General features: G+C 40.4%; 1 long non-coding RNA gene across 1 annotated transcript; it reads right to left on the bottom strand.

Annotated features, from left to right (window-relative positions):
* Window positions 1–551: 551 nt before the first annotated feature.
* On the bottom strand, window positions 552–26453 carry LOC131402379 (uncharacterized). The gene is made up of 3 exons (XR_009218609.1): window positions 26368–26453; window positions 1351–1438; window positions 552–577 (listed from the first exon to the last, which is right to left on the bottom strand). It is a non-coding gene; the product is annotated as an uncharacterized LOC131402379 (long non-coding RNA).
* Between the last annotated feature and the right edge of the window lie 1150 nt (window positions 26454–27603).

The raw sequence follows: 27603 nt of genomic DNA, 5'->3' as shown, positions 1-27603 counted from the left end.
CTGGAAGAAAATTTCCTCGATTTTTTATCCTATTCACGATATAATGGCTATGGACATGATACACTTTTCTATTTAAATTGCATTATTAACATCGTCTCCAGCACTTTCTTAAGTCTAGAGCCTAGACTCAAAACAATAAACAAAACCAAATCAACCCCTGATTTTTGGCTTTGACTGATTTCCATGGTGTAAATATTCCCAGCAGAGTCAGTTTCAAGCAATCAACATAATGCCACCGAATGAGGAGTTGGAAAGAGATGCGCAGTAAGTAGCAATTTAATGTTTAATAATGACTGTGTTTAACAATCAGCCCTCAAGATTCTTGAAAATTTAACCATCAGCTGTCATGAGGCAGTACCAGCCGACTCCAGGACGTCACAGGCTGTGTGTGCTGTTTTCAGAACGCAGAACAAGCCTGGCCTCAGAGTGGACGGCAGTGCAGGGATTGTTTCATCTACAGAGGCGAAGTGCTTCACCGTTACTTAGCTGGTGGGTTGAGGACACAGATTTTTTGTTGTTCTTCCATTATTCAGCCAATATTTATGGAGCGCCTGCTACATACTAATCAGTAGGATGCCTGTTGAGACAGTAAACCCATGGTGAATAAAACAGACACAGCCCTGCCTCACGGCGCATATGTTCCCCACTAGCTCTGTGTCTACCAGACTCTGCTGAATCCCTTCCCTCCCAGGTCGGCTCATGCTCTCTGCTCAGCACCTCGTGTTCTGGAGCCCGGTGGAAGGGCTCACAGTTGTGCCAGACAGCCAGGAGCCAGCCTTGACCACTCCCTCGCCTTCCTTTTCCACAGCAATTCACCAATCCTGGCCATTTCCCTTCCTGCCGGAGCTGCCAAGCCCTCCCACTACTCTCCCCCTCTGCTGCCACGACCCTGGCACAAGCCCTCATCATCTCTCGCCTTGACTTCTTCAGAAGCCTCCTAACTTCCTGCTCCGTCTTCCCTTAGTCCGCTCTCCACCCAGCAACCAGGAAATTTTTTTAAAAAATAAAAAATCCTGTTTTTCATTTTTTGTTTTTTTGGTGAGGAAGACTGGCCCTGAGCTAACATCTGCTGCCAATCTTCCTCTTTTTTCTTGAGGAAGATTGTTGCTGAGCTAACATTTGTGGTAATCTGCCTCTATTTTTTGTATATGGAATGCTGCCACGGCATGGCTTGATGAGTAGTGCGTGGGTCCACACCCGAGATCCGACCCCATGAACCCTGGGCCACTGAAGTGGAGCGCGCGAACTTAACCACTAAGCCACCGGGCCAGCCCCCAAAACCTGTTTTTGTGTCATTCTTCGGCTTAAAACCCTGTAAAGACAGTCCAGCATGGTGGTGCAAGGCCTCACCTCTGGATCCAGCCCACGTGGGTGTGTGGCTCACCAGCTGGGTGACCTGGGGCACGATTATATAGCAGCTCTGTATCTGTTTCCCCACCTGCAGAAGGAGGATGATATAATATCCACTGAACAGGGTAGCTTTGAGGATTAAATGAGTTAGCATATGTGAAGTGCTCAGAACAGTGCATCGTCCTTATCATCATCATCGTCGTTAGGATAAAGACCAAACCCCTGACCCCAATCTTCCAGTCTTGGCTGTCAACACTCGCCCTGCTGCTCTGTGTTCCAGAACCCAGTCCCTCTCTGCAAGGTCCTCACCACACTTGCCCTTGCCCGAGCTCATCTCGCCATTGCCATGACTGCCAGCTTTGCCTTTAACTCAACTCGTCCCTCAGAGCTCCTTCAAGACCATGTCTGCAGTGAAGCCTTCCCTCACCCCAGTCTAGATCAAGTCTTGTTATGTTCCTTCAGAGCATGTGTCCCATTGAACTCAATTAGGATGCGTATATAACAGTCATGCCCCGTCTACATTGTGGGCTCCATGAGCATTCCCAGTGCCATGTACAGTGCCTGTAACATGCTAGGTGCTCCATATATATAAAACCTTTGTAGTAAATAGGGCTTATCTAAGACCCATCTGAGAGAACACTTGTTGTAAGCCATGTCTCATTCAGCAAAATTCCAGTATGAATTAGAAGGTTTGGCTGTATGCATGGATTTGATTAATGGTGGTATTTGACATCAACTCTTCACCCTGTTACTCCCATTTCCCAAAACTTCCAAGGGCCCTGCTTAGCCTCTACCAGTGCTCTACGAGTGCTCGGCATGGCAGGAAAAGAACAAGGATAATATCAAGACTTTGGGGCCTTGCCAAAGTATTTCACCCTATAGAGTTGCTAGCTGTGAGCAATCTCCACTTCCCAAGGCCATTCCTAGAGATTCCAGTGAGTAAGTAGTTGTCACAAACACTTATTGAGCACTCACTGGATACAAGACATCATAGCAGCTGTTTCCTACATGCGACTAAACTGGAGAGGGGGTCAGCTTTTCAAAGGAGAGCCTGAAAACCATGGAGGTTCACCTCACTAGGATCGAGCGATTCTTCCCTTGTGGGCACCTGACACAGTGGCTCCAACATATTTTATTATGTGTTTTAAGTCTTATCTATTAGGGAAACATACTAAATTATTGGAGTGAAATGTCATATCTGGGATTTGCTTTAAACTATCCCAACAACAAAAATGGTAAGGAGAACAGATGAGACAAGAATGGCAAAATGTTGGTAACTAAAGCTGGGTGAGGGATGATGGATACATGGACAGAGAGTGGGTGACGGGATTCATTAGACTAGATTCTATTTTGGATTGTGTGTGAAAATTTCCATAACAAAGTTTTTAAATAGCCTCAAAATAGCAAAATAGCTAAAACTGATAGAACTGTAGGAATTCATTGACAAATCCACCATTGTGGTGGGAACTTACAACATACTTCTTTCAATTACACGTGGATCTAACAATCAAAGCTTAATTTCATGGGCACAAAACTTAGCACCCAACAACTAGAGCATACAAAATCTTTAGAAACACACATGGATGGAACATTTATAGAAATTGATCATATACTAAGCCATAAAACAAGTATCAACAAAATTCAAAGAATCTGTACCATATAGACTATGTTCTTGGAACACAATGCAATTATGATATAAATCAATAATAAAAAGACAAACAAAACTGTCTAAATATTTGAAAGTTTGAAATGCATTCTAAGTAACCCATAGGTCCAAGAAGAACTGTCTGATAATGAATCAAAACTTGTGAAATGCCATGAAAACAGTACTTGGAGATATATTTATAGCTTTAGCTTTATTTTATTTATTTATTTTGTGTGTGTGTGTGTGTGTGTGTGTGTGTGTGTGTGGAAGATCAGCCCTGAGCTAACATCCATGCTAATCCTCCTCTTTTTGCTGAGGAAGACTGGCTCTGAGCTAACATCTATTGCCAATCCTCCTCCTTTTTTTTTTCCCCCAAAGCCCCAGTACATAGTTGTATGTCATAGTTGCACATCCTTCGAGTTGCTGTATGTGGGACGTGGCCTCAGCATGGCCAGAGAAGCGGTGTGTCGGTGCGTGCCCGGGATCCAAACCCGGGCTGCCAGTAGCAGAGCGCGCGCACTTAACCACTAAGCCACGGGGCCGGCACAATAGCTTTAGCTTTAAATGCTTATTTTTACCTGAAAATTAGTGAGCAAAGTACACATCTTCAGACATTGGAAAAATAACAGCAGAAAAACTTTTTAAAAAATGAAGGAAACAGATAAAGAAAAAGAACAGAATTTTATGAACATGAAAACCAAAAATACGTTCAAGAAGACTTATGATGTCAAAATTAATTCTTGGAAAAGGTTGATGAATTTGACAAAATATCTGGCATGATATATGAAGAAAAAATAGAAAGGACAAATCGATGGTATTAAGAATGAAAATGGGACGTAACTTCAGATAGAGTTTTTTTGTTGTTGTTGAGGAAGACTTGCCCTGAATTAGTATATGTTGTCAATCTTCCTCTACTTTGTATGTGAGCTGCCGTCACAGCATGGCCACTGATAGACAAGTGGTGTGGGTCTGTGCCCAGGAACTGAACCCGGGCTGCCGAAGCAGAGCGCACCGAACTTAACCACTAGGCCACTGGGGCTAGCCCCAGATAGAGGTTTTTAAAAGTTAAGAGAGCAAGAATATTATGAACAATTGTATGACGTTAGATTTGAAAACTTAGAAATATAATCATTAGTAGAAAATCTTCCTACAAAAAAAATACCCAGCCAAATGGTTGCCGTGGTAAGTGCCATCAACTCTCAAGTAACTTATCCCTCCACTCTTATACAAACAGTTCTAGAATTTTTTTTTAAAAACAAGAGGAAACACTTCTCCCCCACCCCCACCACGAGGCTAATACATTGATACCCAAACAAGACAAGGACCAAATCAAAAAGGAAAACTCCAGGCCACCTCACTTAAGAAATGCCTGGCACATTTGCATTTCATTTTTCTTTCTCCTTCCCTCTAGAAATTGGTATTTCAATAGACAAATATCATATTAGCCAACATTTAATCACTTAAGTGCAAATTTCCTTTTTTGAGTTAACTCAGAAAAACTTGGGCAGACCAGTCTAATGCTTAGAATTGCTCTCAAGGTCCCATTTATTTCACCTACTTAAAGAAATTATTTTTGGTTCGACATTTTTCACACTGTTCTTAGTTTCAAGCAAAAAGAGAAACAAGTTAAATTAACCTAAGTTTTTGTGTGTGTGTGTGTGAGGAAGATCAGCCCTGAGCTAACATCCAATGCCAATCCTCCTCTTTTTTGCTGAGGAAGATCAGCCCTGGGCTAACATCCGTGCCCATCTTCCTCTACTTTATATGGGACACCGCCACAGCATGGTTTGACAAGCGGTGAGTTGGTGCGTGCCTGGGATCCGAACCTGCGAACCCCGGGCCGCCGAAGCTGAGGGCGTGAACTTGACTGCTACGCCACCGGGCCAGCCCCTAAATTAACCTAAGGTTTTATGGAGATAGAAACAAGTTACCAATTTTGGTTGTCAATTATCCTCTTCAATCCTGCCTGGGCTGTCAGGATGGGCTAGGATCCCTTCTGGGAGGGGGAGTGGCTTGGAGGGGCCTGGGCTCAACCCAAGTTGAGTGCCTCTGAATTAAGTAAAAAGGGCATAGCTGCTTTCAAAGCCCAAATACCAACTCCCAGAACAGTTCCCTACGATTAGGAAGTGCCAGGCCCATAAGTCTCCATAAATATTTGTTAAATAAATGCAATACAAGGCAGATTTATTTCTTATTTATTCTCTCCTCTGGGGAAAATGGAGTCACAGGTAAAGTTTATATTTCTGTAAAATAATTAGATAATATACATTTCTAGGGAAAAATGCTCAGCTACATTATATAATAAGATACCTTGATAAACTCATAACTTAATAAAAGCCAAAAAAGAGAGGGAGAAGGGAAATTTAAGCCTGCTAAATGATAATGCTTCTTATTATTTTCTAGGTATAATCTAGGAATCCATTTTCTATTACATCAGAAACAAAAGCCACAGGATAGTAAGCATTCTTGCTTAAAAGACCAGTGTCCAATAACATCAAATTAAACAGCTATACATTGACTACTGTAAATTAAATGAATATCAGCGTTGAGTTGCATAGGTAGAATTTTATATGAATGAAAAAGTATCAAGGAGGTAGGTAAGCCCCCAGTACAAATGCTATGGATGACATTTATGAACTGACTCTCCATCCATAATATCAAGATAAGTGGGTGGGAATGAGCAGCTAAGATAAAATGTATATCTGGAATTCAATTTTGATGTGTCAATGCCAGCAGAGATATAACACAAAGTAATCAGTGAGCTAGAATATGTATGACTAGGAGAAAGGAAAAGAACATTTTCTCCTGAGTCTTGTTTCCTGTGATGAAATAATTGGCCCCTCATGAGTGAGTGTGCAGTACAGATTGGGTGTAGAGCTAATCATTGGAAACGAACTCGTTCTATTAGGTTGATGTCAATGAAAGTCATTACTGAGGGTCAAAATGATTGACTATGGGTAATTCTGTCTGGTTCAACATAATACATCCCTGAGCTATTGATCTGAATTTGATCCATGTGGCATTGTGTGTGGCTTATCTGAAAGTGGCATTTAGCTATCTTCATGTCTAGAAGACCATTGAGCTGTGGGCGAGGAGGCAGCAGCAGAAAGCAGCCGAAGAACCAGACAACACAGAGCAGGATGTGACTTAATGACCACAAAGACCTAGTTAGTAATGGCTAGAAAGACCAAACACACTGGTTCAAAAGCCAAGATGTACAAGATAATTAGAAGAGAAAGAAGCGAAAAGAGATAAAGAGAGTAGGGAAAAAGATGATTGTTTTTTTAATGAACGGGAAGGAAGGGCAGATGGAGGTGTGCCATGGAGGATGGAGAGCAGCAGACCCACTACAGGGATGAGAAGAAATAGCTGAGGTGGACGCGAGAGGCCAACTCCAACAACACTGGGGGCCAGGGCAAGTGGTCGACATATCCCCTTAGGGTCTCATAGGTGCTTATAGGTCTGTGGGGACATTGGGTGAACAGACAAGCTACGTCTGTCACTTCAGTGGCCTCTGGGGGCAGGATGTGTTTCACAATGCCCCATTGTAACAACTAGGGGCTAAAATGAGGCTGAGATGACCCAGACCTGGCAGAGGGCAGAGCTCTGGGTGGCCAGGCATAGCTTCCACTCCCACTTCGGGGAAAGCAAAGGGCAGAAGCAGAAGAACGCTGCCAACCCTACAGGAGAAAATGGACCTCTCTCCAGTCCTTGAAAATGATGAGAACAGGAACACATCTCTCAATACATCATCTACTCAATCATATTATGTATCACAAAGAAAAATATCAAGTCGTCTTTAGATTGAGTCTACCAAAGGCATAGATCCCTGCCTCCCCATGACAGCGGATGGGACTAGAGCCTGACAGGGAGTCTCCTAAGGGGATCAGAAACACGGTTCTCTCTCTATGGTGCAGCCCATGGGTGCTGCCCACCTGGGGTGTCCGAAGCCAAATCACCATCATCCCCAACAATCAGCACTGCACCTTCAGTCACCAGAGCCAGATAACTGAATCACCCGAGATATCTCCTCCTTTCCCACCCAGTGCCAGGCTTGTAAATTCCACCTTCTAAATGTTCTCCATACCACTATCCCTTGCGTTCCATCAAGACTTTTTGCCTGGACAACTCTAACAGCCTCCTAACTCACCTCATTGCCTCTGTTCTGCCCTCCTATTCCCCAGGAACCTTCCTTCTAAAACTCATTTAATCCAGCCACTCTCTGCCCAAAGTCCTTAAATGGCTCCCATTGCATTCAGGACAAAGCCCAAACTCCTTATCATGGTCCAGGTCCCCCATGGGTCCTCTGCCGACTTGACTACACTCATCCCTTGCCACGCTGAAGCAGACCCTGTGTCCACCCGTGCTGAATTATTACTGATTTCTCAACACACCACTCTCATATAAGCTGTGTTTGTACATACTGTTCTCCCACTTGGAATTTCTCCTCCCCTTATCCACTCAGGGAACTCTTCATTCCTGGTTTCTCAACACAGGCATCACCTCCTCTATGAAGTCTTTCTAGATTCACGTACCCTGGACTTACCTCCACTATAGACTCAATCACATCGCCTGGCTCCGTTTACATGAGTCTCCCCCACCAGACTGTGAATCCCTAGTGGGCTGGAACTGATTCTTACTCGATTTTGAATTTCTAGTACCTCATATTGTCTGGGACAAATGGGTATTTAATGTTTATTAAGATTAAAATGAAATTAAAGTGCTCAATTCTGCCCCAATGTTCAATTGAAAAATCAAGATCTATCTATTATCCAGTGTCATTGGCCCAGCCGCCTGTGGATTCTGATGAGTGGCATGGGCATTTCAGTGTGAGAGATGGCATTTGTGATGATGGTTGATGAGAAATGATCAGCAAACCGTGAAGCCAGGAAGCTTCATGTATACTGTGTGACTCAGCTCTGAGCCCAGAATCTCACTTGACGAAAGTGGTGAAGTCAGAGTGTCTGGTCCTGCTGACCGACATCTCAGCTGCTGGTGCCCGTAAATCAATCTCTTTTGAGTCTCAGCTTAAAGGACAGGTTGGCTAGACAACACTTAAATTAAACTCCGGTGGAAGGACATTTTTATTGCTCTAGATCTTTCACAATTGTTACTTACGAACGACCAGTCAAAGCATAGATAGACAAAGGCTATTTTCTGTCATCTTTGCATGCTGTCAGTGACAGGTCATCTCAGGACTACACACTTCCCTCAGAACGCTGCCCTTTCCTGCAACAAGGCAACCACAGAGCTGCCCTGAGAGCTGAGCAGGTGATGGCAAGTCCCTCGCCACCCCCTTGCCCACCAGTGTCCCTCAGTGATTGCATCCACAAACCAGAGAGCTGGTCCTTCTATCGAACACGATTAGATAAAATTTCCCTGACACGTTTAAGTCATCACAAAGCACCACTGTTAATTTCATTAAAAGACACGTGGTGCCATTTTTGTGTCATTTGTGGCTGAAACCGTGCTAAAATTAAATGTGATGGAAAGTTTAGGAAAAACTGTGGCTTTGTGTGAGATTTCCAGAAGTGTCTGGTGATGGTGAAGAAGAAAGTGAAGGCTTACAGGGACTAGATATGCCTTGAGCCCTCTTTAGAAAAAGATGGAGTAATAGTAATATGTTAAAAACCCTGCACCAGGGGTCAGGAAGACGGGGTCTAGTCCCTGCTCTGCCACCAACTGTGCTGTATTGTATTAGCCACTTAATCCTGTTGGGCCTCAACTTCCTCATCCTGCAGAGTGTTGATCTCATATTCTTTTCGATGGCTTGTAAGCCTTTTCTTCAAATGCTCTAGTGTGGATCCATGAAAGGGGACAATAGCTCTCCCCGTGGCCCCAGTGTTGTCCTGGATCAGCTAGCACCCTTCCCTCTGAGCCGAAGCTACTCCTGGGGCTGAGAAAGGGGCCAGGATTTTATTCTCTTAAGTCTTATTTACTCTCTACCATCAAGCAGCAAACCTCATGGGTTCAGAGGTTCATTCTGTGAGCAGGGTGTGCTGAATATTCTCTTTGGTCCCCTTCCCAGATCCACGTGCCTCCCTTCTCCGTCTAGTTCTGTGTCTCAGAAGCCTGGAATCTATGAATTGCATCACACGGCCCCCTTGATCCCTGGGTTCCCTTCAGGTTTGGTCAATGGGAGGCATTGGCATGAGATTGGCAAGACAGAGGACATGAATACTGCTGTTCATGAATATATATGCATGAATATCACTATCTATTACAACTGTAGCTAGAGTCTAGAAGTTTTGGCCTTACTTGTCCTTAGAGATAGGGTATATCTTCAATGCGTTGTGTGATGCTACATGAAATCAGGGAAATAGAGCTGTTTCTTAATGGAGCTACGATACCTCAATCTCCAAACACCATTGTTCTTTGATGGGGCGCCTCTGTAGAGGCTGTACCCTATGCTGGGTGAAAGTGAATTCTCTGAAGTCAGACACGTCTGGGATAAAATATCACTCCTGTTACTTGCTGTGGAATTATGAGCAGATACTCAACCCCTCTAAGCTTCAATTATATCAAAATGGCAATAAGAATAGTAGCCACCTGAGATGGTTAGTTTTATGTGTCAACTTGACTGCCACGGGGTGCCCAGATTAAACATTATTTCTGGGTGTCTCTGTGAGGGTGTTTCTGGATGAGATTATTTAAATCGGTGGACTCAGTAAAGTAGATCACCCTTCCCAGTGTGGGTGGGCATCATTTCATCTGTTGAAGGCCCAAAGAGAACAAAAGTTGGAGGAAGAAGGAGTTCGCCCCTTTTTTCTGCCTCACTGATTGAGCTGGCACATCTTATCTTCTCTGGACCTCAGTCTAGAACTTACACGGTTGGCCTTCCTGGTTCTTAACCTTCAGACTCAGAGTGGAACTATGCCACCAGCTTTCTTGGGTCTCCAGTTTGCAGAAGGCAGATTGTGGGACTTCTCAGTCTCCTTAATCGTGTGAGCCAATTCCTCGTAATAAATCTCTTTATATATTTATATATCCTATTGGTTCTTATTAGTTCTGTTTCTCTGGTGAACCTAACTATTACACCACCTCATAAAACTGTTGAGATTACTGAGCAAAACACTACCATGAGGTGCTTATCACAGTGCCTGGCACACAGTATGTGCTCAATAAAATAGGTCTATTATTGTAATTATTGGTAATAAAACTACTGTTAATAATATATCCAGGGAGTATCTCAGTTAAGAACCAGAAAACTTATTGTGTGATTTCTTTGAGAGCAGAGACAGAAGTGCACATTTGGCTGTTTGTAATTCAGCAATAGTAAATTGCACCACCCATATTCATTGCCCTTCCCATCTCATCTTCTAGTTAGATTTCCTCATGACTTTCCTTTATTTTATCCCTCTTAGAGGATGAAAATGATCTGAAGAGTATTTTTGATTTGATGATTCTTTGCAAAATCCCTTATGTTCTCAGAAGGAGCAATGCCCTTTAAAATCTAATCAACAAATAAACAAGCCAGTGACCACAGGGAAGCCTGCACAGAATGGAAATGTGTGTCACTTGGAGGTCTCTTATGATTTCATATTTTAAAAAGACAGAGATGCAAAGGTTTATTTTTAAGGGGTATTTATTTATTGCTACCAACACCTTTTAAAGATGCATCAAAAATATAAAGATTTACAAACTATGTATTCAGTTCATTTTCATTTAGACAATGTATAAAGCTTGTTGGTCTCAAATATTTTTGAAAACCCCATTAACTTGATCTTGATTTTTAATTGAACATTGAGGTAGAAGTGGGGCACTTGAAATTTATTTTAATCTTTAGAAACATGAAATATCTGTTATGTCCCAGACAATATTAGATATGGAAAATTCAAAATTGAGTAAGAATCAGTTCCTGCCTTAGGAGTTTATAGTCTAGTGGGAAAGACACATGTGTAAACAGATCCCAAGGATGTGATTAATTCTGGAAGTCTACCCTATCAGTATACTAGGATATTTTCACCAGGTTTAACCAAATCAGAAAAGGAGCCCACTAAGTTTCTAAGAGTCTTCAAGGCAGCATTTATGGTTTTATTGATGGCAGGTTGATGGTATTAGGTTAACTTTTTAGTCTGGGTGAGACCTATTGTTTGAGTTCCCCATCCCAAACATGAGACTTGAGTGTTGTCCAGGTAGAAAGGAAGCATGGACATACCCTTACATGCCTCTGTGTTCCCTCAGCTTCCTGGAGTGGCCTCGAGCTCACTGTAATTATCTTAAAAGGTAGATATTAATAAAATGCTTATCCATTTGACTTTATGCCTACAGACTAATTTTCATTGGTGTTTGCGTAATCCCTTTTAGTATCTCTTATTCCTGGCTGGATGTCTGTTTGCAGGTAAAGTTCACAGAGTGTTAACGTTATTCAGTCAATCAACAGTTGTTTATTGAAGACCTGTTTTGGGGCCCAACGAGGAAGAGGCAGCCTTGTTGGTAGAACAAGTGGTTACCTGCTTTGTGTGACCTGAGAGGCATTAACAGGAAGGTCCCTCTGCCACAAAAAAGAGCCTCCTTTCCAACACATATTAAACTAGCAGCTGTTGCCCTACATTCCACCACTAGAGACTCATTATTTTGATTTAGCAGGCATCCTCCTTTAAATGTCAATTCCAGGTTAAATCTGGTTGATAAAAACACGGGGTTCATTAACTCTCCTCTCTACATGTTTGAAATTTTCCACGATAAACTTTTTTTTTTCATGTTTACACTCTTTTTGACCTAGCAATTTCATTTCTGATCCTAAGGGTATAATCTGAAATTCAGAGATTTGTGCATGAAGATATGCGTTGCAGCATTATTCATAGCAAAAGCATCAAAACAACTAAGTGGCCAAGAATAGGGGAATGATTAAGTCAATTATAGTCCACCCCTGAGCTAGAACACTGTGCAACATTAAAAGTGATATTTAAGAAGGGTTTGTGTAATGATGTGTCACTTATATTCATAAGTGAAAAAGCAGGACCCCAAATAGTTTATATGATACAGTTCCAGCTGTGTAAAATGTTAAGGATTGAGGAAAACAGAGTTCTAGGAGACAACAGAAAGCCCTGGGTGTGACATGTGGAAAGTAATATGTATGCTGTTTCTGTGCTCGACTGCAACGAAAGATGTACCAGGACCAGGCACAGAGTGAATGAGGACATTTATACACACACACTGCCCTAGAGTTATTTTGTTTTGTCTTATTCTTCTTTTTTTTTTTTTTTTGTGAGGGAGACTGTCCCTGAGCTAACATCTGCTGCCAATCTTACTCTTTTTGCTTGAGGAAAACAGTCCCTGGGCTAACATCTGTGCCAACCTTCCTCTATTTTGTATGTGGGATACCGCCACGGTGTGGCTTGAGGAGCAGTGTGTCGGTCCACGCCTGGGATCTGAACCCGTGAACCCCAGGCCGCTGAAGCAGAGAGTGTGAACTTAACCATTGTGCAGCCAGGCTGCCCCTGCTCTGTCTTATCCCTAAATGGGAAGTGGAATAAGCCGCGTGGCAAGTGCGAGTGGGCCAGCCTGGTGACGGCTGCGTCAATTACAAGGAGACTGGATGGGGCGGGACTAATGAACTATCTGAATGGAAATGACCAATCCTGCAGAGAAATGGTTTCTGCTGTCACATTAGCAGTGAGCGGCTGGGTATTAATGTTGGCAGGGAGAGGGTCTCTGATACACCAGTGAGTGCGGTTTGAGTTTGTGCCTTTCCAACTATGGTCTAAGATATGGAGAGAACCCAGCCAGTCACTAAAGAGACTTGGGCAGTAATTTAATGTAGTACACATATGACAAGAAAAATGTTTCAAAATGTTAGCAGTGATTCTCTCTCGGTGATGGATGTATGGATGATTTTCATTCTCTTGCCTAAGCTCTTGTGTGTTATATAAGTTTCTATAATGAGAAAACATGGATATCAGTAATCTTGTGGGGAGGAAATATGTAAATGTCCTGGGGGAGTCAACCCATTAGTGAGCACTTACTATGGACCAGGCATTGTATTAAGTGCTCTACAGAATCCTCTCTGCAAACTCATGAGGTAGCCAGCATTATCATTCTCATTTTACACATGAAAGGAGCCAAAATTTAGAGATATTAAGTATTCAGCATTAGCTCACATTTCTAACAAAGCGGTAGAGACAAATCTTTCTGATTAGAACCTGTGCTCTTAGCCACGACTGAACGAACATGCTCTCTTTCTCGTGGTTCTGTAAGAGCATCACCATAAGATAGTGGTCCTTTCGATGGGTGAAAAAGTAGAAAGGGTAATTTGAGGGCGTTCAACCGACGTGTATTAAGTGCCATAGGACATGGCCAAAATGAAGGTGGAGGGTTGAACACACATTACTTTTGCTGAAACCCCAGTAAAACCCCAGTAAAGGGAATTTTTTTAAGCACAATAAGGACAGAGAGAATGGGGAAAGAGAAAACAACAACCAATTTTCGCAAATCATAAAGCAAATGAACAAATATGTGAAACTTAGACCCTCAGCCGGCAGCCAGAAAAACCAAAACCAGCCCAATCTGCACCATGGATTTCTCAAACATTTCAGGAAGCAGCAGCAGCAGCATCCTCTTTGGAAGCGAGAGTGAAGATGCTGCAAAAATCAGGAGGCTGGACCACTACAGACCACCAGAAAGGCTACAGGTGAGAGACTGATGAGATCAAGGTTAGTCAGCACAGCAGCAACTGGAACTCTCACGCATTGCCGGGGGGAGTGTAAAATGGGACAACCTAGAATGGGACAACTTTGGAAAATAGTTTGGCCATAGTTATTAAAGCCAAATATATGCCTAATGTATAACCCAGCGATTCCTCTACTAAGTATAAACCCAAGTAAAATGAATGCATATGCCCCCCCAAAAAACATGTACAAGATTGTTCATATTCATAATAACCCAAAATTGGCAAGAGTAGAACACACAAACTGTACTATGTCCATACAGTGGCATGCTATATAGCAAAACACCCCAAAAACTACTGCTCCATGAAACAACATAAAAAATTTTACAGACATAATATTCAGCAAACAAAGCCAAACAGAAAAATGCATACTGCATGATTCTATTTATGTAAGATTCAAAAACAGGCAAAATATATTTACAGTGATAGAACCCAGAATAGCGGTTACCACTGAGAGGAGGGTGGCTGGGAAAGGACAATACACAGTCTTCTGGGGTGTAGGAAATGACCTATATTTTCATGTTGGTGGTGGTTACATGGATGAATATATATATATAATTTGGATAATCTATACATTTAAAATTGTTCACTTTGTGTATGTTATACCTTAATCTTCAAAAAAAAAAAACAAGAGGATTGATTAAAAGTTTGAGAAGCAGTTACATTTCCAAATCTTTTCCCACTTTGCAACCAGGCAACTTCCATTCCCTAATGCTGGCAGGAAACTAGAGGTTGATCCTGTAGAGACTATAAAATAGAGGGAATCTGGACTGGGACATACTGGCCACAATTTTGGGCAGGGAAGCTGTGCTGAAAACAGGGGTATAGAAGACCATCTCTGAAAATAACCCCAAACAATTGCACTCCTCCCTATACGGGCATGCTGCTGCTCCCATCAAGAGGTCGACTCATGTTGACTCCATTGAATCTGCACTGGGCCTATCTTCAACCTATAGGATGCAGATAGTGACATCCTGGGACTTCCAAGCACTGGCATTGAGAAGCCCTGTCAGCCTTCACTATCTCCTTCTGAGAACTTCTTGCCATGCTGTGAGGAAGCCCAAGTAGCCACATGGAGAGGTCAACATGGAACAGAGTCAGGCCCTTTGCCCAACAGCCCAGCTGGGCTCCCAGCATCCAATCGCCAGCCATGTGAGTGAGCCATCATGGAACTGGATCCTCCAGCTGGGTGGGCCTCCCCAGCTGATGTCATACAGAACAAACACAAGCTGTCTTTCTAAGCCTAGCTCAAACTGCAACATTGTGAGTAAATATATGATTGTTATTTTAAGCCACTAAGTTTTGCAGCACAACAATAGATAGCCAAAACAAAGGGGAAGTGACTATGAATACTAAATGCATAAGGACCCCTCCCATCCTTCTTCCTCCATTCTGCTTCCAGAATGCTGGCAGCCAGTCTTTCACCTTCTAGTAAGAAATGAGAGAGTCCTTCTCTACACAATTGGACTAGTTGTATCAGTTTTCTAATTGTGGCAAAACAAACCATCTCAGAACTTATTAGCTTAAAACATCAACATATCATGATTCTGTCTGTACGTTGGGCTGAGGTGGGCATTTCTTCCTCTGTATGTTCTTCCTTAGTGTTACTCACGTGGCTGCCTTCAGTTGAGAGCTGGGCTGGGGCTGGAACATTAAGATCCCCTTGCTCACATGTTTGGCAGTTGGTGCTGGCTGTTTACAGGGGGCACCTCAGTTCTTCTCACACAGCCTCTCATCCTCTAGGGCACACCGTCTCTCCAGCAGCAAAGCCCAGACTTCCTTACGCAAAGACTGGCTTTCAAGAGGCTGAAAACAGAAGGTGCAGCTCCTCTTAAGCCTGGACCAGAAGACGTACAGTGTAACTCCAAAACCAGTCTGGATTCAAGTTAAGGAGAAATGGATTGCACTCCTTGAGGGCAGCAGTGGCGCAGTCACGTTACAGCAGGGTGCCCTTTGGACACCAATCTAAGAGGAAAGAGCTAACGATATTGACATGGGAGTTCCTCAAGAAGTAGCTCAGCCATATGATGGACAACAGAGGCCCCTTCCTCTGGGGCCTGTTGTTCCAAGTGCGTGAAGAAAGGGCAAACCCCAATGTGCAAGCACTTTTCAAATCTCTGCTCACATCCTGTTGGCTGCTGTTTCATTGGCCAAAGCCAGCCACTTGGCCAAATTTAAAGTCAGCATGGAGGACTACATGCGAAAATGGGGGAATTCTTGCATCTGTTTGTGCAAATAATCTGTCACATGCAGAATTAGGCTGTGAGCACATGAAATGCTCAGAATTTCAGGGACTTCTCTTGGAGTTAAGCATTTCAATTTAATATTCAGACCATTTTCACTTTAGCCCAGCTGACAATTATAGGCATAAACCCTCTTTCATTTGTCATTCAAAAGAAACATTTTGAGTATAACATAAAGCAAATATTTTGTGTCTCACATGGAGAAGCTGACTGCCAGCCCACCTAGACAACCAGATCTAGGTGATTAGTTGAATATTTTATTGCATTAGCTCTAATTTACTTATAAAAATAAATGGGAAAATGAAAAAGGAAGATGTTAATGTTAGGGATAATAAGGCCACATTTCATAAATGTAATAAAACCAAGACAAGGAGTAAATCACTAAGCGTGTATTTTGACTTGTCAAACTAGGGGATATTTGCCATATTTGTGCTGGATCGGAAAACGTTCTTCTAATACAAAGGAGAAGAAAATTTCACGACACCATGGAAATGGGAATTTTGCCAGCCATGTAGATGAGTGTTATTATGTTGGATGACCTTATCTCAAAGACCAGGAATATGGTACATCATTTTCCCAAGGTGGTAAAATGAGAAGTGATACCGTGAGAGGGACTGGGTTATACATAGATACAGTGACTCTCTTCCACATCCTGGCCTTCAACTCTCTCACTAAGAAGTTCACCATATTAAAGGAGCCTCCACATAGTTGGACCCATTTTCTTGGTGTAGATGGAAGTTGACACCACTCTTCATTATGGGTTTTCCCCGTTGGACACCATCACCATTTCCAAGTTCGTTTTCTGAGGCACCTTAGTAGGGTCCACCCTAGTAATGTACTATTTAAATTACTTGAATGAAAAGAGAACTAACAGACCCTGCATTATGCAAACTCCCCACCCAACACTCCAAGCCCTCTCTGCCACCCACAAGACTCCTTGAAGAACTGGACCTCAAGATGAGAAGCGACATATTTCCTCTTTTGTTAGCTCTGAGAAGCTTCCAGACTGGATGAGAAGCCAGAACTTTTCATCTTGTGGGTAAGTAAGAAGTGGTTTAGCGTCTTGCCACAGAAAATAGATAATGTTTCACTTGCGATCTTGGGTCTAGAAAAATGTTCTGCCTTTGGAAAAATTTTCAAGGAGACCTCGTTACATGTCCTGTTGCTTTATTTATTGAAAGTTGTTATAGGGGCATCTATCTTACCTTCATTTTCGCACCTCTGCTTGGGCAAGGAATGTGTGTTTTAAGTGGTAGTATGGAACTCACTGAAATGCTTTAGCACGCTCAAAAGAGATGGTGAATTGTGTATTAAGGGGCTTAAGGTGAATTAAAATAAGAAAGTTTTAAGAAACAGAGTCTGAAGCCAATGTGATGTATAAGCAATTTGTCATTAAAAATGAATAAAACAAAATCTAAAAAGATGAGTGAGTTTACTGAAGTTGCATAGCGAATTAACAACCTTTTTTACAAGCCACACACCTCATCTCCAAAATAAACACATCAGGGCAGTTAAATGCCAGGCTCACAGTGAAAGAATTGTGTGTTTTATTCACAGTCAAAGTATCTACAGGTCAGTATTTTTCAACCAGCGGCTTATGACCAACTGGTGGGGGGCGGGGCCATGAAACCAACGTAGTAGGTAACAACCAGCATTTTAAAAGAAATGAAAAGGACTATAATTATAAAGTATCAGATGCTGCATGTGGTGAATATTGATTTCTGAAACTTGGCTCACTTCCCTCTATCTCTGTGATGTAAAATGTATTTTTCACAGTGGGTCATGGCCAGAAGTCCCTCAAATCAGCATTGCTAGACACTTGAAAAAAGCCAGACACAGAAAGGCAAATACTGTATGATCTCACTTGTATGTGGAAGTTACAGTAGTAACTCATAGAAGAAGAAACTCATAGAAGCAGAGAGTAGAATGGTGGCTGCCAGGGGCTGGGGGGAGGGGAAGATGGGAGGTGGTGGTCAAAGATGTTAAAAAACAAAATTCAACGAAGTAAATTTAAAGATCAAATTGGCTTTATTTGATGATTCATGCATCAGGCAGAATCCCATCTAGCAAACAGAAAGGAGCTCCAAAGAGCTTTACAAAAGGAAAGGTTTTTGAAAGCAGAGAGGGAGTGAGACAAGGAAGTCGTGAACAGAAAAAAAAGATTCTTTCGAGCAAGTTCACCTTCTTTTGAAGGACAAAAGGGGTCTATTAGGAGGATTATCTCACAGCGCTGATTGAGAAATTCCAGACTGATCAGTTAAGATTACTTTCCTGGGGGAGGTTGAAACTGCAATTAGATGAGGTATTAAGTCACATTTTGGTGACGTGGGCTTAGCTCAAGTGACTCCATCTTGGGCCTACTGTCTCTTTTTTAACCATTACCCCTTTTTGATCAGACTCTCATGTTAACTGAGAGATGTGATCAAAATTTAAGGCATTAGCACCACTCTCAGCTACTGCTCTCAGCTTTTGGGGATCCTTTGCGTGGTATCCATAGGTCATGACATTTTTTGTTTAATCACTGTGACATTCACAGGTCACATCTTCAGGTTCACAATCTCTAAGTCAGACATTCTCTTTGTTCCTTTTCTGATGTTCCACCCTTAGCGAGATCATTTGTTTGGTGGTCAGCAGCTGGCAACATGCATTTAAAGCTTGTGAGAGAACACAACACACCAGGAAGATTGTTATGATTATCATGAGCAGGATAATTCCCAATGTCTGGGGTGCATCTCAAAGCCAGGGTCCACAAGACTCAATCCAATCAAAATCAAACAAGTCAAAGACAGACCCAATTGAAGGAGTCACCTTTTTAAGCCAAATGTCTTGCTCAGTGATCTTATGTAACTGAGTTTCAACTTCCCCAGAAGCGTTAATCCAGGAGCAGCAGGTGGTGTTCGCCACAGCGCAGACACCTCCCTGCTCAGTTAAAAGATAATCAAGGGCTTTCCTATTATCAAGAACACTTTGGCCAGAGAGTCTAAGGATTTTTACTGGGCAGGTTGTTGCTTTAGCAGCAGATTCTACAATCTTTCCAAGAGTTAAGAGGAGGTTTCCAATCAAAGCTTCATTTATATTTACCTCTAACCAAGAAAGTAGGGTTCTGCCAAAGGAAGAGAATCCTGAATCATGAATGCCTCCTAGTAATTCCCGTTTGAATCTGTGGCTCAGGACTGGAAAGGTGACAGCCTTGGAGGCCGGTGAAATTTAAGTGTGTGTAGACCATACAGATGGTTTTATTCTGGTGATTTTTGCCTGTGTCCCTTTCTTTGCATAGATCCTGGATGCAAAGTTCCCTAAGTTTGGGGTTGTTAACCAGAGACAGGGAAACGGACCAGGGCGTCTCTAGCATTATGGACAGATGTGTTTTTTGATGACAAATGAAGCAGTCTGAAAAGTGACCCCCCTTAGCAATGGCCTAGGAGATACAGATGATGGCATTATCTTTCTAGGCCCATGTCAGAATAAAGAAAGAAAGAGAAGAGGACAGGGTTTCACGTTTAGTTAAAGTATGAAGTCTTGATCTGGCCTCTTGGGAGGAAGCAAGTCTTCCTTGATGTTGGCTACTTCTCTTCCTCGTCACTTTGCTTAGGACGTCTTCAGCATCTGTACAGGACCAGGTGTCAGGTGGAGGCTTTTTCATCTGTGAGAAGTGTACCCAAGCCTCAAGTCCCTGGAGTTTGACTGCCAGCTGGGTGGTGAGGAGGAGCTGGTATAGTCCCTTCCAAGGAGATCCAAGGGCAGTCTTTGTTCTGAGTGATTCCAACTCAGAAGGGTAAGAGAAAATTAGAAGTGCTAGTTTGGAGATTCATAGCCAGATATTTTAGGAAACTGGAAGAATTCAGGATCCAGTCCAGTTTACAGATATATAGCAAAACCTCAAAGAGATAATAGGATTAGAATCTTATGTAGACAAATATGCAAGCATAATTTTTCTCTCTATTTTTACTCCCCTTTTATCAAAGATAATCACAGTAAAACTAATTGCTTTGTATTAAACTCATCCGGATTATTTTCATAAGTGCAGGAAGAATAGTGATTGACCGTATAAGCTCTTTTTAAGACTGTTTGCTGGAACTTTGTAAGCAAGATATCAGGCTGATTTCTCCAAGGGGCTTTATTGGCTCCATAAAGCCAACTTTAGTTTCTTAAAGGTTTCTGGGCATCTCCAAATCTATGTACATCTCCCCGAAATATGGCATTCTAGTCAAAGCCTTAGTAATATAACCAATGTGTTCAATTGTGTTCTGTTACAAGGATAACAGATTCTTACTGAACTTATGCAAATAACTATATTGCCCTAAAAAGAATACTCATGAGTTTCTGAATTGTGGAGAGATCAAGTAGGGAGAAAAAGTAAATGATTCATCTTTATTTAAAAGGGTGTACTTTACCAAATTGCTGGTATTCATAGACACCTTAGGAGAAAATGTTTCCTTAAATCTGGAAAAATAAAATATCAAGGAACTGGTAATATTTCAAAGAAAAAGTTATTAAAATTTTAATCATCCTCCTCAGTTTAGTCAGTCCCGTGTGATTAATTTTTGTTCTGTGAGAATCCAGTTTTCCATTATTTCTGGAAATTCTTATCCAGTTCAGTTTTATGATTTTAAAGTTATTAAAAACTTGAACTTGTCAAAAGCCCTTTCCATGAATCTCCTTGAAGATGAAGTACTTTTGTGGGAACACTTTTGCAAAACATCAGAGTAAAACAATAACTGTCTGTGAAAAGTCTTAAAGATGCTCTTTGTTAAAGATCTGATGGGAGTTCATTATAATGGAATTGACAAGGAAATTTGGTTATTTCTGTAACATGCAACATTTTAAGATAATAACTGGAATTATGACTGATAACATTATACCAGGATGTACTAGACATTAGGAATTTCATATAATTTCTGGAACACTTATAACATACCTGTACCTATACGAATACTCCATAAAGGAGGCTTTGTACTAATTCTTATTTGACAATGCTTCCCATATGATTTAACATATCAAATAAGCCTAATTAGTTTAACATCTCCCTTTTTGCAAGGAGAGAAAACAAATCTTTTGAGATGTTCCAGGAACCCTCTGGAAAATCCCAAAGTTAATTTGAGGTCAAAAAGACTTCATTTAGAATTGATTTTTGGGAAGTTTGTCAAAAAAATAAGAACGGTTTTTGAACACTTGGTCAAATAGGATCATAGGACACTGTGTAACAATACCTAGTTATCTATTTAACCATAGTGACAACTAAAGACTTCACATGCAAGTATAGAATGTTACCCAATTGTCAAAAACCTTAACTCTTTTAATAAAGAAGATTCAGTAGTAATCAAAGACCTGATAAAGATAGCACAGGAAATTATTTTGACAGGTCACAAATTCTTTGTTTTCTAAGCAGATTACTTAAGAGGTAAAGAAAAACCTTTCGAAATCTCTAATCAGGAGCAGACTAAAAGTCTAAGAAAACCTTGTCCTTTTATCAGATGAAAGAAAATTATGTTCTAGTTTTACATAAGTACATTGCTGATTTTAAAACTTAATTTTATGTCTCTTATAATAAATTCATTTGATTTTAGCCAACTTTACACAATGCAAGATTCTCTCTCTCCCTTTCTCTCTTCCCAATTTTCTATTTAATTAGTCCTTATTCTCTTCCTTCCCATCCTGAAATAACCAGCCTCACTTTAGGACAAAATTACTTTCTTTTCCCTCAGAAAATGCATCTCCATTCATAACTTCTCCTATCAAAAACAGATACCCTACTTTCCTAGCTTACAGACATGTTTCCCTTATTACTTCTAGTAGTTTAAATCACATATGTTAGAATTTTTTAACACTAAAAAACCTTAGTTTTTTAGTGAAAATAAAGAAGTAAACAATTATGAACTGTCTTTTATAATAGCATTCTGTGGCTTGGTAAATTTATAAATACTGTTGATAATTTTTGGAAACGTGCTTTCTTGTAGTAAATTTCTCAGTGTGGCACAACACATGTCTACTAATAGGCCCAAATATCTTGAATTCCTTTGTAAAGCAAAATGTGGATAAACCTATGTTCAGTAATTAATATTTCAGTATTTTACCTTATTTAGAAATGATCTAAATATTCAATGCATTTAACTTAACTCATCATTTAACGTAACTTAGCAAAACTTTAAAGTTTCAGGTTACCAAAAAGATTTGGGGAAGCTATTTTAAAAGTTCACATAAAACTTTTTATCCTACTTAGATCTATTTAATTTACTTGTTCTTAACAACCATGTTTAGACTACCTCAAAAACCTTCATGAGAAGAGTCATAAGACAGAACAACCAAACCGAATTGGCAGTCCAAAACAAATGGGACAAGAAACAAAGGAAATGCAAAAGAACCAGAAAATAAGTGACAAAACAGCAACATTAAGCCCTCATATATCAATAATTACCCTAAATGTAAATGGATTGAACTCTCCAATCAAAAGATACAGAGTGGCAGGATGGATTAAAAAGCAAGACCCAACAATATGCTGCCTTCAGGAAACACATCTTAGCACTAAAGACAAGCACAGGCTCAGAGTGAAAGGATGGAAGACAATACTCCAAGCTAATGGCAAACAAAAGAAAGCAGGTGTTGCCATACTCATATCAGACAAAGTAGACTTCAAGATAAAACGGGTTAAGAGAGACAAAGAAGGGAAATATATAATGATAAAAGGGACACTCCATCAAGAAGACATATCACTTATAAATATATATGCACCCAACATAGGAGCACCAATGTACATAAAGCAACTATTAACAAACCTAAAAGGAGACATCAACAACAACACAATAATAGTAGGGGATCTTAACACCCCACTTACAGCAATGGATAGATCATCCAGACAAAAAGTCAATAAAGAAATAGTAGACTTAAATGACAAACTGGAGAGATGGACCTAGTAGACATATACAGAGCACTCCATCCAAAAACAGCTGACTACACATTCTTCTCAAGCGCACATGGAACATTCTCTAGGACAGACCATATGTTGGGAAACAAAGCAAGCCTCAATAAATTTAAGAAGATTGAAATCATAACAAGCATCTTTTCAGACCACAAGGCTATGAAACTGGAAATGAACCAGGAAAAAAAAACTGGGAAAGTGACAAAAATGTGGAGATTAAACAACATGCTACTGAACAACCAATGGATCATTGATGAAATTAAAGGAGAAATCAAAAACTATCTGGAAACAAACGAAAATGATAACATGCCATATCAAACCATATGGGATGCAGCAAAAGCGGTCCTGAGAGGGAAACTCATAGCGATACAAGCCCACCTTAACAAACAAGAAAAAGCCCAAATAGGCAACCTTAAATTACACCTAACAGAACTAGAAAAAGAAGAACAAACAAAGCCCAAAGCCAGCAAAAGGAGAGAAATAATAAAAATCAGAGCAGAAATGAATGAAATTGAGACCAAAAAAACAGTAGAAAGGATTAATGAAACAAAGAGTTGGTTCTTTGAGAAGATAAACAAAATCGACAAACCCTTAGCCAGGCTTACTAAGAAAAAAAGAGAAAAGGCTCAAGTAAATAAAATTAGAAATGAAAGAGGAGAAATTACAACGGATACCATGGAAATACAGAGGATTATAAGAGAATACTATGAGAAATTATATGCCAACAAATTGGACAATCTAGAAGAAATGGATAAATTCGTAGCCTTATACAACCTCCCAAAATTGAACCAAGAAGAAATGCAGAATCTGAATAGACCAATAACAAGTAAAGAGATTGAAATAGTAATCAAAAACCTCCCAAAAAATAAAAGTCCAGGGCCAGATGGCTTCTCCAGTGAATTTTACCAAACATTCAAAGAAGATTTAATACCCATCCTTCTCAAACTATTCCAAAAAAAAAGAGGAAGATGGAACGCTTCCTAAATCATTCTACGAGGCCAACATGACCCTGATACCAAAACCAGACAAAGACAATACAAAGAAAGAAAATTACAGGCCAATATCGCTGATGAACATTGATGCAAAAATCCTCAACAAAATATTGGCAAACCAAATACAACAATACATTAAAAAGATCATACACCATGATCAAGTGGGATTTATACCAGGGACACAGGGATGGTTCAACATCCGCAAATCAATCAACGTGATACATCACATCAACAAAACAAAGAATAAAAACCACAAGATCATCTCAATAGACGCAGAGAAGGCATTTGACAAGATACAACATCCATTTATGATAAAAACTCTCAATAAAATGGGAATAGAAGGAAAGTACCTCAACATAATAAAGGCCATATATGACAAACCCACAGCCAACATCATACTCAACAGGGAAAGACTGAAAGCCTTCCCTCTGAGAACAGGAATGAGGCAGGGCTGCCCACTCTCACCACTCCTGTTCAACATACTACTGGAGGTTTTGGCCAGAGCAATTAGGCAAGAAAAAGGAATAAAAGGAATCCAAATGGTAACGAAGAAGTGAAACTCTCACTATTTGCAGATGACATGATTGTATATATAGAAAACCCTAAAGAATCTGTTGGAAAACTGTTAGAAACAATCAACAACTACAGCAAAGTTGCAGGGTACAAAATCAATCTACAAAAATCAGTTGCATTTCTATATGCTAATAATGAACTAACAGAAAGAGAGCTCAAAAAGATAATACCATTTACAATTGCATCAAAAAGAATAAAATACCTAGGAATAAATCTTACCAAGGAGGTGAAGGACCTATACAATGAGAACTACAAGACATTATTGAAAGAAATCCATGATGACATAAAGAAATGGAAAGATATCCCATGCACGTGGATTGGAAGAATAAACATAGTTAAAATGTCTATATTACCTAAAGCAATCTACAGATTCAATGCAATCCCAATCAGAATCCCAATGACATTCTTCACAGAAATAGAAAAAAGAATACTAAAATTTATATGGGGCAACAAAAGACCCTGAATAGCTAAAGAAATCCTAAAGAAAAAGAACAAAGCAGGAGGCATCACAATCCCTGACTTCAAAATATACTACAAAGCAATAGTAATCAAAACAGCATGGTATTGGTACAAAAAACAGACACACAGATCAATGGAACAGAATTGAAAGCCCAGAAATAAAACCACACGTATACGGACAGCTAATTTTCGACAAAGGTGCTAAGAACATGCAATGGAGAAAGGAAAGTCTCTTCAATAAATGGTGTTGGGAAAACTGGACAACCACATGCAAAAGAATGAAAGTGGACCACATGCTATCGCCATTCACAAAAATTAACTCAAAATGGATCAAAGACCTGAAGGTGAGACCTGAAACTATAAAACTCATAGAAGAAAATATAGGCAACACACTATTTGACATTGGTTTTAAAGGAATCTTTTCGGATGACATGCCTACCCAGACTAGGGAAACTAAAGAAAAAATAAACAAGTGGGACTTTATCAGATTAAAGAGCTTTTATAAGACAAATGAAACCAGAATCAAGATGAACAGACAACCAACCAGCTGGAAGAGAATATTTGCAAAACATACATCTGACAAGGGGTTGATCTCCATAATATATAAAGAAGTCACACAATTGAACAACAAAAAAACAAACAACCCGATCAAAAAATGGGCAGAGGAAATGAAGAGACACTTCTCCAAGGAAGATATACAGATGGCCAATAGGCACATGAAAAGATGCTCAACATCACTAATCATCAGGGAAATGCAAATCAAAACAACACTAAGATACTACCTCACACCTGTTAGAATGGCTATAATCACCAAGACAAAAAACAACAAATGTTGGAGAGGATGTGGAGAAACAGGAACCCTCATACACAGCTGGTGGGAATGCAAATTGGTGCAGCCTCTTTGGAAAACGGTATGGAGATTCCTCAAAGAATTAAAAATAGAGATGCCCTATGATCCAGCCATCCCACTACTGGGAATCTATCCAACGCATCTGAAATCAACAATCCAAAGAGGCTTATGCACCCCTATGTTCATTGCAGCATTATTCACCATAGCCAAGAAGTGGAAGCAACCTAAGTGTCCCTCGACTGACAATTGGATTAAGAAAATGTGGTATATATATACACAATGGAATACTACTCAGCCATAAAAAAAGACAAAATCGTCCCATTTGCAACAACATGGATGGGCCTGGAGCGTATTAAGTTAAGTGAAATAAGCCAGAAAGAGAAAGACAAATACTGTATGATCTCACTCAGATGTGGAATATAAACCAACACATGGACAGAGAAAACTGGACTGTGGTTACCAGGGGCAGTGGGGGTGGGAGGTGGGGGGTGGGGGGTGGGCACAAGGGGTGAAGGGAGTCATATATATAGTGATGGACAAACAAAAATGTACAACCCAAAATTTCACAATGTTAGAAACCATTAAAACATCAACAACAAAAATAAATAAATAAATAAATAAAATTTCACCTTAGGAAAAAAAAAAAAAAGGAATAATGTCTAAATTTTACCTTGCCAGGCATATTTCTTCCCATTTAAATCAATAGCAAAATCTTCAGGGTAGAAGTCAATTATACTAGAATCCTGTATCAGGGAGAAAAGCGAAGATTCAAAACAAAAGTCACATATTTCTGTTATAAAGAATTTGATACAACTTTCATTCAAGTTATCAGGCCTGATAAGAAAATGAAGTTTCATTCCTTTTAAAAAATGTTATTAAGATATCAGGTCACTAATCCCGGGCCTAGTAAAAACAAAATTAACAATTTTATTTTAAAAGATGAAAATAAAAAGGCCTTATTATAAAAGAATTTTAGAACTGACGACTGTGGGCCCAAGACAGTGAAGAGTTTATTAACTCTAATAATTCCTACTTCTCAGCTGGGTGTCACTCTTTCTAGCTAGGACACAAAACACACGCAGCGGTGACTGCAGGTAAACCAGCCTTCATGCTCTGGTACCCACCACACATGGCTGGAACCAATAAAAATAATGACTTACAGGTATGCTGAGAACAAAATGACTGTTATAAGAATTTCTCCCAAACACACATCAATTTTATTTACTGGGTAGGGTACTGATGGCCAAGGAAAGCAGGGGAAAAAGAGTAGTAAAAAATATACAGAAGAATCCAAATAGTTTTACTTTGTTTCTGGACTTCACTATTTTAACTATAAAAAACAGTAAGTTATATTCAAAGAAAAGAGAAGCCTTCCTGAAATGAGTTTTGACTCTGCGCCTAGTGAATTAAAATCCTGAGGGTCAGAGCGGGCCCAGTGGCACAGCAGTCAAGTTCACACGTTCCACTTCAGCGGCCCAGGGTTCGCCGGTTTGAATCCTGGGCTCGGACCTACTCATCGCTCATCAAGCCATGCTGAGGTGGTGTCCCACATAGAAGAACCAGAAGGATTTACAACTAGGATATACAACTAGGTACTGGCAGCTTTGGGGAGAAAAATGTTGAGGGTCAGAGTAAAACACGAAATGAGAATATTTTACAATTGATACTTAGTGTATTAAATTACTTTCTACTTTCCAACAAACTTCACCTATTCCCAAGTCACATCAAATTTGCTTCACTCCCCAAGCACGAAACCAGGTATTATCAGTGCTACAATCCCCTATATGTCCGCCTAATCTCTCACCAATCTGACATCTCATTTATCAAAAGCTTTAAGTCAGATACAGATTATTCCAATGAGAATGCACTTCATGTAACATCACTACACTATATGGAGGAAATGGTA

Source organism: Diceros bicornis, unplaced genomic scaffold, assembly GCF_020826845.1.
Source record: "Diceros bicornis minor isolate mBicDic1 unplaced genomic scaffold, mDicBic1.mat.cur d_74_multi, whole genome shotgun sequence".
NCBI classification, from domain to species: domain Eukaryota; kingdom Metazoa; phylum Chordata; class Mammalia; order Perissodactyla; family Rhinocerotidae; genus Diceros; species Diceros bicornis.
This window is presented reverse-complemented; position numbering and strand designations above follow the sequence as displayed.